Genomic DNA, 14,424 nt, shown 5'->3' on the forward strand with positions numbered 1-14,424 from the left:
ATTCATATTCCATATTAGAATAGATTTTTTCTGAAAAATAAATATATGAATATGATAGTTTCACCTAAAAAAACAGAAAAAAATATGCTCTGGTAAGAAAGAAAGCAAAAAGAAATATTGAAATGTTATCTTTAAGTTATCAAAAGCTTGGTATCAGACAAATGAAACTGTTATGTGAGATTAACATTTTTAATTTTGGATAAATTGCTATAATACTAGATGTCAACCACTAAGCCAAGCATGGGAAGGAGGGATGGGGAGGGAATGGGGGGGGGGGATCGGGTGGGGGCTGACTGGGCGATGTGTGCATATATGTCTACAAAAGTTTGTATCCCACTATGATGTATGAATACAGTGCACCAATAAAATAAAATTTAAAAAAAAGAGTTGAATGTAATGATGGTGCACCATTTGAGCAGTGAGGAATACTTACATAGTCATAATAAGAAAAGCATCAATGTGGAGCTAACCAAAATAATGGCAATATAATTATATTGAAAGGAGTGAAGCCAAGGAAATGGAATGAAAATCTCCATCTCTCCAACAAAGTCAGTGAACAGTGTCTACATTTTGAGAATTCAAGGAAAATATTTGGGTTTAAAGAAGTGAGATTAGTCAGTCATAAAAAGTAAAAAATCAGATGTTCTCCTTAATATGTGAAGCCAGGGAGAAAAAGGGTCATAGAGAAACTCTAGATGAAGAAAGAGAAGCCATAGATAACCTAAATGAGGGGGCTGGAAGGGGGAGAGAGAAATACCCTAATGTCCATAATGTATATTCACACACACACACACATCAAAGTCAAGCATTAAGCCAAACATGAGTAGGAAGGAATGGGGAGGGAATTGGGGAAGGGCTAAATGAGTGATGTGTGCATGTATGCCTCCACCATCTTGTACCCCATTGAGATGTACGACTACAGTGCACCAATAAAAAAGGGGGAAACAGAAATAGCACTAATTGGAAGAAAAGATAGAGTTCAAAGTCACTGTCCCTGCAGAGGTCAAGACACAGTAAATGAACGTGTCTTTGGGCAGCTGAGTGTGTTTTGGTTATTTGGGGTCGCTGACTGTTCTTTGAGTCCTTGCTAACTCAGTATCCTTCTTTGTTACATGACCCCTTTAACCACTGTGAATTGAAATTCTGTCAAAACTAAAAAAGTCTAGGATACTATTATAATAGTTGTGGATTTGATTAGTATATTTATTCTAATCTTTTTTTGTGTGTGTGTGGTACTGGGGATGGAACCCAGGAGCCTTCTACCCCCAGGCTACACTCCCAGACCTATTTTATATTTTTTTTATTTGGAAACAGGGTCTCTTAAGCCAGCAGAGGCTGGCTTCGAAACTGCATGATCCTCCTGTCTCAGCCTCTCAAGTGCAGGGATTACAAAGGTGCACCACCATGCCCGGCTAATAATTCATTTTTTAAAAAATTACTTCAGCCATGCTCAAAATATAGCTGTTGCCTATATTGTGTGGACCAAGATCCTATGTCACACAGCTTGTCATACTCTGGCATTCCCCCCAGGTCACCTTGGTCGTCCCCAGTCTCAGGGAACACTATAGTGATGCCTGGCTTCCTCAGTGTCCCCATCCTTCTCTCATGCCTATTCCCATGCTCCAGTGTCTGTCCCCCTTCTTGTCTTATAAACTCTGTTCTTTTTCTCTTTTTGGACTAGGGTTTGAACCCAGAGGCATTCTGCCTCTGAACTGCATACCTACCCCTATTTTATTTTATTTTATTTATTTATTTTTTTGTGATAGTGGGGTTCCTGGAAACTCTTCTACCTCCAGGCTACACTCCCAGGCCTATTTTTTATGCTTTTTTATTTGGAAACAGGGTCTCCTAAGCCAGTGCATGCAGCTGGCTTCAAACCTGTGCGATCCTCCTGTCTCCGCCTCCCAAGTACGGGGATTACAAGCATGCCCACGCCCAGCTACCCCTATTTTAATTTTTATTTGGAAAAGGTCTCAGTAACTTGCTGAGGCTGACCTCAAACCTGTGATCCTCCCAACTACTTGGATTACAGGCATGCACCACCACACAAAGATGATAAAGAGTTCTTTTTTATGCATGATTACTTCTTACTTAATCTTCAAGATCCAGCTCAGTCATCCCCTCTCTCAACCTTATCTGATTTAATAGATCGGTCTAAATATTCAACTTTATGGCTCAGTTTTAGCACTTAAAACATTACATTATAACTCTTTAATTCTATCTTCCTTAGACAAGACGCTCCTTAGAGACTAGAACTGTACGTCAAGCATCCTTGTATCCCTAGCACTCATATTAGCTGCTCAACAAATGCGTATTGAACTGAACAACTTAGCTTTGCAGCAACAATAAATGTAATCATCTGGCATTCTAGTTATCTCTTACAGCATAAAACACATGCCTAAGTATAGTGGCTGAAAACAGTGACTATTCATTCTCTTACAATCCTGAAATTTGGGCAGGGCAACAAGTACAGCTCATCACCACTTTATGTGGTGTTGGCTTGAGATCACACATGGTTTCACCGGGTGGAGACTTCTAGAGCTGGAACATCTGAGTTTCCCATGGTGTCTGTAGATGTGGCAGCCCTCTCTGTCCCTCACCATGGAGCATCAGCATCTAAGTTCCTTAGAGTGAGAACCAGATTACAAAAAAACAAAGGCTACTAAGATTGTTAAGTCTTCCTTTCAAAAGAATAGTGTCATTTCTCTGATGTCAAAAGCCACTCATCAGGCCACCCCGATGCAAGGGGGAAGAAACAGTTTCACGTTCTGGTGGGAGTGGTAGCATGCATTCGAGGGTGAAAGAAATGTTGATATCAGTCTTCACAGATCATCCGTTTCAGTCAATCACTTCGTGTACCTAAACCAGATAATTCCACTATTACATCTTAAAATATTTCAAACTTATCTATTTTAATGTTGCTGGGGCTCAGTCAGGATGTCATACAAACTAGACAAGTTCTTTGCCAGTGGACTACATCCTCAGCCCCCATTATTACATTTTCTTGTTTTAAATTGTTTTACATTTGTCTATTTTTTTTTGTGTTGTTGTTATTTTTTGGTAGTGCTGGGGCTCAAACTCGAGGCCTCATTTCTGCTGAGCAAACATTCTGCCAGTGAGCTACATTTCCAGCCCCCCATTATTACACCCATTTTACATTTTTAAGCTAAAACGTTTATTCTGTTGATTATATTATCGTGAGATGAGTCACAGAGTGTTACTAGGGAGGAGGGACCTTATTCTACCTAAGTTATTTTAATTTCTCAGATAAAAGTGAACGTATGATGTATTACTACCAACTTCACTAATGTGTGCAAGGAAGGAGGTGGGGAGCAGGGTGGCTTGTGGAGGGAGATACCCCAAGAACTGTGAGCATGTGTGTTTTTATAACCTTGAAACCCACTGTGGTGTATAATTATAATGCACTAATACAATATTTTTTTTAAATGAGTGAGTGAGTCAGTCAGGATACTTGAGTATCCTTGCTTAAACATGGTACTGATGTACTTCTCCACAAATTATAAAGAGATAAGTTGATTTTGTATAAAGTTAATGGAGAAAGAAAGGCTCACTTATAGCCAGAACATTCTGTAAAAAAAAAAAAAATTACCTAGAAGAAATTTCAGAAAATACTGTCTGCAGCCCAAATTTAAAATAATGTCATATTTAAAATAATCCATTATTTGCAGCCATTCTGTCTTGGGACATAGTTTTCCGCACTAACGTTTCAGGAAATCTGAAGCCTAGCTGAATAATGAATAGATACACCTGCATTTTAGACATGTCCATTACACTAATTAAAATCTAGTATGGCCACGGGTTTTTAATTACTTCCCATCATTGCTGCAGTCAATGAAGCCAGCTTTATTACCCACTATAATACCCCGCTTGTTATAAATCTTCATAAAGCCTGAAAGGAGTGTCTACTTCTGAAATCCTAGCGACAGGCTTTTCTGTCTAGCTTAGCTTGGAGCAGAAATGCATAAATGAGCCTTATTACCTGATAAGACAAACAATGCAAACGAAATAAAATAAGACCAAGCAGAACGTGTGCCTCTCTCTATCTTTGACGATCACTTTCTCACATTTCAGTATATTTTAAGTTATTTACTATTAAGAATGAACCACTTGGACAAAAAAGAGAAGGTACTGATTGAAGCTTACGATATATAGAAAAAAAGAGACTGAAATCTTGAACACTAGTCTTGGTTCTGACATTTTCTAGCTGTTCTTGCCCCTTAGGCAGATCACTTAAAGTCCCCAAGCCTCATTTCCTGGGTCGCATGAAGGACCCAGCTGAGCTTCTCTGCTTTCTCTACAGATAAGAACGAGGCAGTGAAAAGGCTTCGCAGGCTGTAGATCCCTAAGCAGATGGGAGGAAAGGAATTGATGGAACAATAAATGAGACGGTAGACACTATAAAACACCCAAGTTGTGGATAGCCGTTTATTTAGTCGTTTAATATTTACTGAAGGTCTTATATGTGCTAGGCACTGTGATGAGGGCTGGAGATTAGTGCTGAAGAAGACAGATGAGACACACCCACACCCACCCCACACCCACACACACACCACCTTGCAGCCTGGCAGGGAGAAACCATTAAACAAGTGAGCAAACAGCCAATATCCCTGGAATGAGTGCGATAGAGGAAAAGATTGGACATTTGAGAGGAACTCAGTAAGCCTTCCTGGTATGGGGAACTAGGCCCATGAGGTGGATGGGATCAGACCAGAAGATTTAGGGGGATGCAGGAACGGTCAAAGAAAAAGAAATTCAAGGAAGACACACGTGGAAAGAACAACTTGAGAAAGAGGGGCTCTCGGGCCTGTGCAGACATGTGGGGAGAAATAAACATGCTTGAGAGAGGGTAGCTTCGGTTCCAGTGCCTGGGGAAGCAAGCAACTGGAGGCTTTTAAGCATGCAGGCAGTGGGTCTGAAGCTAGACCTTAAGTCGCTGTTGCTCCTGGCACGGGGGGGGGGGGGGGGGGGGGGGGGGGAATCAAGACCGGAAATACAACGCTGCCACAGAGGGACCCGGAGACACACTGATGAGGACGAGAAGGCGTGGGGACTAGAGTGTTTCTAGAGGTGGGACTGACAGAATCTGCTGGCAGAATAATTATAACTGGGAAGGAAAAAAGTGACTCAAAAATTTCTGGCTGGGGCAACTAAGAAAATGATTTTGCTGTATAGAGAAATGGGGATGCCAAGACAAGTTTTTAAGAGAAATAAAAATGTGCTGTGATGGCTTGTTGAATCTGACCTCTAAAGGGAGCTACCAAGGAGTCAGCTGGAGCCAGGCATGGTGGTACACACCTGTGATCACAGTACTTGAGAGGCTGAGACAGGAGGATTGCAGGTTCAAGGCCAGCCTCATCAATTTAGTAAGGCCCTATTTCAAAATAAAAATAAAGAGCACTGGGGGTATAGCTCACAGGTTCCTGGGCTAAATCCCAGAAACCAGAATAAAAAAGACAGACAGACAGCTAGAGAATGAAGACATGGGCTAGGGAAATTACAAAGTTACGAGAGTGCAGATCTTGCTCTTGAGTGCCCACTGGCATGGACTGGGCAAAAAGCCCATGTTGCTGTGCTGTCAAGCTTCTGATTGGCTAAGTAAGCAGTTTGCTGTCTAGGCTGCTATCAAGCCTTTTCCATTTCCTCCCAAACATTCCTATCCAAGTTTCCAGCTTCATCCATTAATTATTGACCTGGAGGTAGGGAATATTTCAGACAAACACTGTGTTGTACTCTGTGCAGACGGCAAATGGATTTCCTTCCTTCCTTCTTTTCTTTCTTCCTTGCTTCCTTCCTTCCTTTTTTTTCTTTTTTCCTTCAGACACTGTGTTACAGAGTGGCAGCAATGGTGGCCAGTGGGTGATGTCTAGGGCCAGCTCCACTGAACACTCGGCTTGAAGGCAGAGGCACAGGATACAGGTATCAACTGACTCACTCACATAGACTGTTGAGTCTGCCTGCTGGAGTGTTAAGTAACTATAACTCCCTGCATATCTCTGGGTACCACCTGGTGATGGTCTGCATTCCTCTTTCTAATCTTATTTTATGGTTGAGCAAGAGGAAACTGATTTGATATGCAACATTTTATAGATCCCTGCATTTTACTTCCCTTCTGATGCAGATAGCACTGGTATTCTCCCTTAGTTGACACTGCTGACATTTTAAATGACAAAGCCAGAGTCAGTCTGAACTTAAGCTCTTGTGCATGCACTCTCTGACCTTGAGCTTGTTCTCTAACATCTCTTGGCCTTAGTTTTCCCTTTTGTGAAATGGTACCATAGACCTTTGACTAAGAAATGACATGCCTGAAGTCTGAGCATGATGCTTGGCACAGGGTTAGGTATCAGTGGCTATTATCATCACTAGATAAAAGCTAAAGCACTGATCGGTGTTGGGGCTGCATATCCCAGGGTATTGGGAGATGTGGTGAGGAATAGGGAATCCACAGGTTAAGGGCATTTCTGAATAATGTGAAAGTGGGTTACTATGGTGATGAGAGCAATGCTTACCTCTGAAGGCATAGAGAAAGGGATGGTGATATTCAGAGGAACTTAGTCTGCTTGGAGTTTTTGGAAGTTTCCTCCAATGAACCGAGATTGAGAAACTGTCTAATTTCAGGAAAGCATTTGTATTGATGTTATTTCCTACGGTCTTACAGCCCAGATGGGTACCTGAGTCTACCATGTTATCCAGGTGACCACATGCCCCAGAGATGAGGATAGAAAGAGGAAAAAGGTGCAGAGAAGAGTCTAAGGACTAGCTGTCTGTACAAAGAAGTAGCAAGCAAGAGACTCATTGGGATGTCTAGACAAATTCTGCCATAAAAGACTATGTGGCCTCTGTGTGGGGGGGGAGGGGGGCTGAGATCAGAGCCCAAGTCCTCACACATACCAAACAGCTATCACTGAGCTATGTCTCCAGCCCAACTATCTGAGTTTTTACTTATGCCTTCCTTATGTCTTGGGATTTTCCATTCATAATGCCCTTTTATTCATATGACAGCCTCAACCATTTTGCCAACATTTAGCCAGCACCTATTTTATCCCTGAGCTCGCCCCTCACCACAGGTTGGCTAGATAGGCAGGAATGGCTGGGGAAATGGTTCTGGGAAAAGGACAAAATTTACTTTTCAGTGTGTCAAACCTGTTGTTTTGTGTTTGCACTCAGTACCCACCCTTCGCCCCATCTGTCCCTCCTCTCTCTCTTCCTTCCTTCCTCCCTTCCTCCCTTCCTCTCTTCCTTCCTTCCTTCTCTTGTGGTACTAGAAATTGAACCCAGGGGTATTCTATCTTTGAACCATACCCTATTTTGGTTTTTTATTTGGAAACAGAGTTTCACTAAATTGCTGAGGGCCTTACTAAATTGCTGAAGTTGTCCTCAAACCTGCTATCCTCCTGTCTCAGCCTACCAAGTACTGGAATTACGGAAGTGTGCCACTACAGGGGAAAAGGACTACAGGAGCCCCTTGGAATCAAACTTATCATTTCTGATGTTGATTATTCATGGTCATGTGGAGCTCCATGATGTGTAGACAGTGCTTGTATATTTTAATTTCACTGAAGCGCAAATAAGACTCACTACAAGGCTACAGTGTGCACATCTGTTGATTTTGCCTGCCTGGTGCCTATTTTCCATTCTTCAATAAGAATCCTTGGGTTTGCCATGGGGGTGGCAGCTTGCCGCAGCCAGTGTTGCTGCCCCAGTTGTGGGAATGTCAGCAAGAAGCCCAGCCCTTCTTGACAAGCATCTAGGTGTGTGACCCAACTTCAGTCAGACTCTCTTAAAGGAATTTTAATATGGAAGAAAGAGATACATGGGCTGATGTTGGGAGCAGTGTTATTCATCTGCTTTGAGGTCACCTCGGTCCGGCTTAGGAGGGGCACAAACCGTCCACTTAGGTGGGAATTGTTTGTTTCCAAGGACCAAATGGAACCGGTAGCCAGGGACCCTGACCAATAACCAAAGACACTGACAATTTTCTTGTTTACGCTTTACTTCTCTGATTCATCTGTGACTAACTTGGTGTTATTCCCTGACTCCCCTATGGTTGCTTTGTTATTTCCAATGGTTAATAATTTCTAATAATTTTCTGGTTATAACCCTCAATAAAAGCAAGATACCAGTGGAAGAATGGTGGTAGAGACATCTCTCTCCTCCCCAGCCTTCCCAGCTGCCATGTTGACTCTGTTGTCATTCATGTGAGAGACTACTTCTCATCAGTCAACATCAATGCCATCCACTACAGGCTGAAAATGGTTAAAGAACACCTAGCTCTTCCATGGTATCCTGGACATACTGGCTATTCAGTCCCACTGTTTACAACAAGGGTTGCTAAACTTTTTCTGTAAGAAGCCAAATCATAAATAGTTCAGGTTTGGAGTGCTTTAATGTCTCTGCCACAACCATTTCCCTCTGCTACTGTGAAGAAGAATAGCTATTTATTCACGTGTGCAATAAACAGGCAAGTGCCTATGTTGTAAGAAACTTTTATATATAACAACAGGGAGAAGGCTCCATCTACCCTTGGGCCATAGTTTGGAAACCAGAGACCCAACTGCTCTAGTTCTTGATCCTCATTAAATCTGCACACACCTTTAATTCCAGTACTTGAGAGGCTGAGACAGGAGTATCACAGGTCAACCTCAGCAAATTAGTGAGACTCTCAGCAATCTAGTGAGACCCTGTTTCACACAAAAAAAAAAATTTAAAGACCTAGGGGTATAGCTCAGAGTTAGAATGCATCTGAGTTTAATCTACAGTACCTATAAATTTTAAAAAAAAAACCTAGTGTTTCAGATCTCCTTTTAATTTTGTAGCTTACAAAAAAAACTCTAATTGATAGAGAGTGGGTCTCTTGGATACTGAATGAATCTAACTGAGCACCTCACATCCACATATCAAAAAATGTTCTCTTGATGCCTCTTAGAATATGGGATAACAATTGGGAAACTATTGATAAAACAGTGTCTTAGAAAAAAGTGGCTTGGCCTAGTGATAGAAGCAAAAACAAAGTAAAAGTCTAACCAAAAAAGATGATAGTGCTAAGACAGATGTTGAGCATAAATTTAAAAAACCAAATGTTAACTTTGGCAGTGGCCCAATTCTATGATTTAAATTAGGCCTCTATAATTATATAAGAAGTGGTGCTTATGATATTGTTTTAGCACATGTTCCAAAGAGATTATTCAAATGACCAAAAGACATTTGTAAAATGTTTAAAAGACATATACAAAATTTTTTTCTTTAAAAGGGTTCTAAAATGCTAAGAAGAAGCCAGATGTGGTGGTGTATGACTCTAAATTTAAGCACTTGGAAGGCTGAGCCAGGAGGATTGCAGGTTAGAGGCTGGCACAAGATAACATAGCCTGGCCCTGTTTCAAAATAAAAATGGCCAGAGGTGTAGCTTTGATGGAGTTTCACACACAGAGAGAGAGAGAGAGAGAGAGAGAGAGAGAGAGAGAGAGAGAGAGAGAGAGAGAATGAATGAGAATGAATGAATGAGAATGAAGCTTCTTCATCATAAATGTTAATCCTAGGAAACCCATGCTTTCCATGTTGAAAGCCCTAAAGTTTCTAAGTCTGTACCAGTCTTATACTGTTGTCAACCTGGGATCCTGAAAGAGTCTTAAGTCTATCCTTCCAAAGTGAGACTATTCTGTGGAGGATGCCTCTCTTTTTTGTTTACTGCCATTCTAACAGAAAGTAAATATTGTCAAGCATCCTATTTAGATCAAGCAGATAAAACCTTCACACAGCCTGGCAGTAGACTGAACACAAAGGAGCACTCCCCCTGTACTTCAGGAACTGTCTATCCAGCTGAGATGAGCACATTACCCACCCAGGATCATCACAGTTTGGAATGATGTCACGGTGTGTCCTTGTTCTTAACTGGTATAAAAATAAAAGCCAAAACTACTGCAAGCTTAAGCAAGGTTTCATTATTGCATACAGGAAGGTGGGACAGAGCAGGAGAAGCACCACATCAGAGAGAGATGTGATAGAGTGTTTCAGAAGTGAGACCCTATTTGCCCTTGAAACCTTAGTTTTCATATAGGAATTTATCATCTTGTTCCTTCCATCCTGCTAGCCAATAGTCTTTTTTCCCATCAAAAATCAGGGCTAGCCCACTCTGTTATCTTTGCTGTGTTTTGTTTTTTTTTTTTTTTTGGTGGCCCCTTCTGTTAGTCCTCATAAGGACAGACTGATCTGACATCACTGGTTATAGGGCTGCATGGCCTGCATTATTCTTTGTTCATTTTTACTAACTCTTCAAAAATAAAGTCCTGATCCTTATGTTTTTGTATAAGTTTTAACATCTTTATCCCTTAAGTTGTCTGATTAATAGCCCCTGGAAATTGCCAGCTTGTGTTATATTGTGTTATTGGGAATGTGGTTTTCTAAAGTAAGTAAACTTTAACTACTTTTATACTATTATTAGTAATCAACTGGCTTCTTCATCTTTTAATTTGGTCTAAACTTTTGTGAAAGTCTGTAATTCTTTTAAGTTCAAGAGTTTATAATTTTAGCAGTGTTCTGCATCTTATCTTAGTTGCTGTGACAACCAGCCTACCACCTAGCATGCAACTACTAGCAGGCAAGGTCAGCTTTGGCTATATCTTTGGCTACAGAGACAGAGCAAAAGGAGTTTATTGTTTTGCCTAAGTATAGTTATTAGCAATTAATACTACCCTTATTAGCAATCAATACCAACTTGATTCCCATCAATCCCCCCCTTTTTATTAACTTGCATATACCCATAGGCAAAAGAATGGGGCATCAAAATCAATCTGGATACTTCCATCCCAAGAGGGGCAAAGTGGGGCCACCAGCCAGCCTCAGCCTTAGGGGTTCATGCAAGCAGCTTGTCTTGGAAGAATTAGATTGGGCAGATGTCTTGGGTCACCATGGCTGTCCAAGGAGCTTTGGAAAATGTTCACTCATGATTTTTTGCACTTGATGGCTTTAACCCTGTTGAAACAAACTTGGCTATAAGACTTAGTAAACATGGGCCAAATATGAGTATGAATAGAATCTCACTGTAAACCTTTTAAACTAATTTTCAAATATAACCATTTTATCACATATGCAATATTCTTTTTATAAGCTGTATCTACCATAAACATTTTGTGATGTACTCAAACCTTCTTGTGACTTGTCTCAGGAGAACCAAAATAATCCCATGTTCAATTCAGTAGAGAATGCTTGAGTCACTGACTGAATGCTTGACTTTTTCTGATGGTGCTAAACACAGGGGAAATAGACCTGTCTTGGGCATTCTAAAGGCAAAAATATCCTGAGAGTCCTATTTCTTCATTTCATACAGGAATGAGGTACAGGGAGGACATGTGGCATTGTCTAAGGCCCTCCTTCTAATTAGTTATGCCCCTAGGACCAGTACCTAGGGTTCCTGATTCATTGTTTGTTTTTTCTTTTTCTTTTTTTCAGTACTGAGGATGGAACCCAGGGGGATTCTACCTCCAAACTACACCCCCGGCCCTATTTTTTATTCTTTATTTTGAAACAAGGTCTAAGTTGAAGAGGTCCTCACAAAGTAGCCGAGGCTGTCCACAAACACACTATCCTCCTCTCTCAGCCTCCCAAGTACTGAGATTACAAGTCTGTGCCACCACACCGAGCTTCCTGATCCTATTTCCTCAGGGCTTGAATCTAGATGAAGGGGAGTTGCTCACAGGAAGCACATGCTTCTAAAATTAAACCACATCATGTACCCATTGTTCTGATTCTACCAGAGACCATCTCAGTCTGGTACTAGATTGATTTGCACCTTTCTGTAGCCCCTGCAGAATTCTCTTTGAACAAAGAGAATGAAGTGTCAGATTTGAGTGCTTCTCTAGGTAACAATGGTTAGCTGAACCTTCATAAACATTGCTTAAATTTTGTTGTGTTTCTTTAATGATTAAGACTTTTCATTTACTATCCTATAAAAATCTCCTTTTAAAATGAATGTATCGCCGGGCGTGGTGGCGCACGCTTGTAATCCCCGCACTTGGGAGGCAGAGACAGGAGGATCACGCTAGTTCAAAGCCAGTTTCTCTCTGGCTTAAGATACCCTGTTTCCAAATTTAAAAAAACATATAAAATGGGTCTGGGAGTGTAGCCTGGAAGTAGAAGGGTTTCCAGGAACCCCAGTACCACTAAATACATACATACATACATACATACATACATACATACATACATACATAAAATGAATGTATCTATTCAGACATGATGACACTTACCTGTAATCCTAGTACTTGGAAGGCTGAGACAGGAAGATCCCAGGTTGGTAGACAGCTTCAGCAATTTATCGAGGCCCTGGGCAACTTAATGAGGCCCTAGTTCAAAATTTAAAAAATAAATAAAGAAGAGATGGGGTATAGTTCAGAGGTAGAATGCCCCTGGGTTCAATCCCCGGAAAGAAGGAAGGAAGGAAGGAAGGAAAGGGAAGGAAGGTCATCTAAATTTAAAATCAGGTCAATTTAAGTGAAAAATTAACTCAATGAAGTAGACACTCTTCTCGTTTTACAGATAAAACAGTAACTGCAAATTTAACGTGCCAAGCTCACAGACTACAAAAGATAAAACAAGTTTCAATCTCAGGTTCTCTGGTCCCACCATGTGTTCTTGAGTACCAATCTCCACTTGATGCATGGACTGGGGAACAAGTGAATGATACCAGGTACGGCCAGTTTTGAAATAATTGATTCAGAGGGAAAGAAGAATGAACATATGTATTCTTCTAATAGCAATGACTAGTTTGATCAAGGACTTAGTGGTTTTATGTTGTGAGGACCTAGCAACATGTGAGAAACTCTGCTAGATGTTTTGCAAACACCATATTTGACCACTGCAGCAACCCTACAAAGTAGGTTTTCTTCTCATTTTCTTAGGAAAAAAAAAACTGAGATGGCTCTATCCAGTAGCCTCTTTATAATAAGTTGAAGAAGTTTGGCATGGTGGTGCACCTGTAATCATAGTGCAGGAGTATCGCAGGTTCAAGGACACCCTCTGCAATGTACCAAGACTCTCAGCAACCTGGCCAGATCCTGTTTCCAAAATAAAATAAAAAGATTGGGGGTGTAGTTCCGAGGTAGAAAGCCTCTGGGTTCTATCCCCAGTACCAAATAATAATTATTATTATTATTTATTATTATTATAAAGTTGAAGACCAGAAATAAAACAATCTCTAGCTGGTTCTAAAGCCTACATCATTTGCTACCTGTCAAATTTTTGCAGTGCTATGCTCCAGCTTATTGAGAATGTTTGGTATCTCCACCTCCAAGCTTATAATCAGAAATGAGTTGAACATGCTTGCTCAACAAAATGCACCCCACTCCAGCCAAGCATCTCAGTCCCTCAAGGCTTCCCATAGCCAAATTTTCCAGTATTTGGAATGGAAGTCAGACAACAAACCCCAGTACACTGCTCTGGGTTGAAAATACAACTTCACCGTATTGGTTGCTCGAAAAATAATGCGAGGCTCACAGAAGACTGTGTACAGGAGAGCATGGCATTAAATAACTGAAGCCAGTGACTGTGAAACAAGGTGGGGGCTGGAGGTTGAGTCTACACAGCTATTTATGAAACCAAGAAATGGAATATTGATGTTTGGGACCAGGACTGAGAGCTTGCTGGTTAATTATATTCCTGGGTGAAGTCAGAGAAAATATGATGCTTATACTTTTTTTTTAAGAACACAATAATTTTCAGTCATTTTCTGGGAAATAGGTTAACTCTCTAGTTCACATGTTTTCTACAAAACCAGGAAGAGAATTCTGTTGGCTGGGAAACACTGAAATTTGCTCTTCTGATTGTGCCCCACTTTTATTACAAATCTATTGAGCATTTTTCATGGGCCGGGCAAAGATCTCATAGTCGGATGAACAAACCTGGAGAGAATTGGGTCTATCAGGTAAAATGACTAGAATAAGACCCATTCCTTCCCCAGTAATCACCATCTGCTGCAGCATTATATTTTTTCACATTGAAAGTGAAAATCATGTATGTATTTCCCTATGTGCCTATTGCCTGTCTCTCAAAGCAGAATGGATATGCCAATAAAGCAGAGATGTTTTTTTCTTGCTGATTCTAATACCTATAATGATTCCCAGCACATAATCGGTGTCAGAGATAAAAGCCTCAGCTACAACAGAGAAGAAGTTAGCAGATTAGCCCGTTTGGACTGGGTGAGGTTCCAGAGGGGACATTGTTTTGGTAGTGATGTGGAAAGTGCCCAAAAGATCTCCAAGGGGTAGAGTAAGGGCATTTCAGGCAAAAGGGGAGGGTATAAAAATCTGAGGGATGCATGGTGTGTTCAGATAGTGATGGAGCGAAGGGTCAGTGGGAGAGAGGGTCTGTGAACCTCTGTGTCCCAAGGGGACACCAGGTATGGAAGATAGCTAT

Source organism: Muscardinus avellanarius (genome assembly GCF_963383645.1).
Source record: "Muscardinus avellanarius genome assembly, chromosome: 18".
In the NCBI taxonomy this organism is placed as follows: Eukaryota; Metazoa; Chordata; class Mammalia; order Rodentia; family Gliridae; genus Muscardinus; species Muscardinus avellanarius.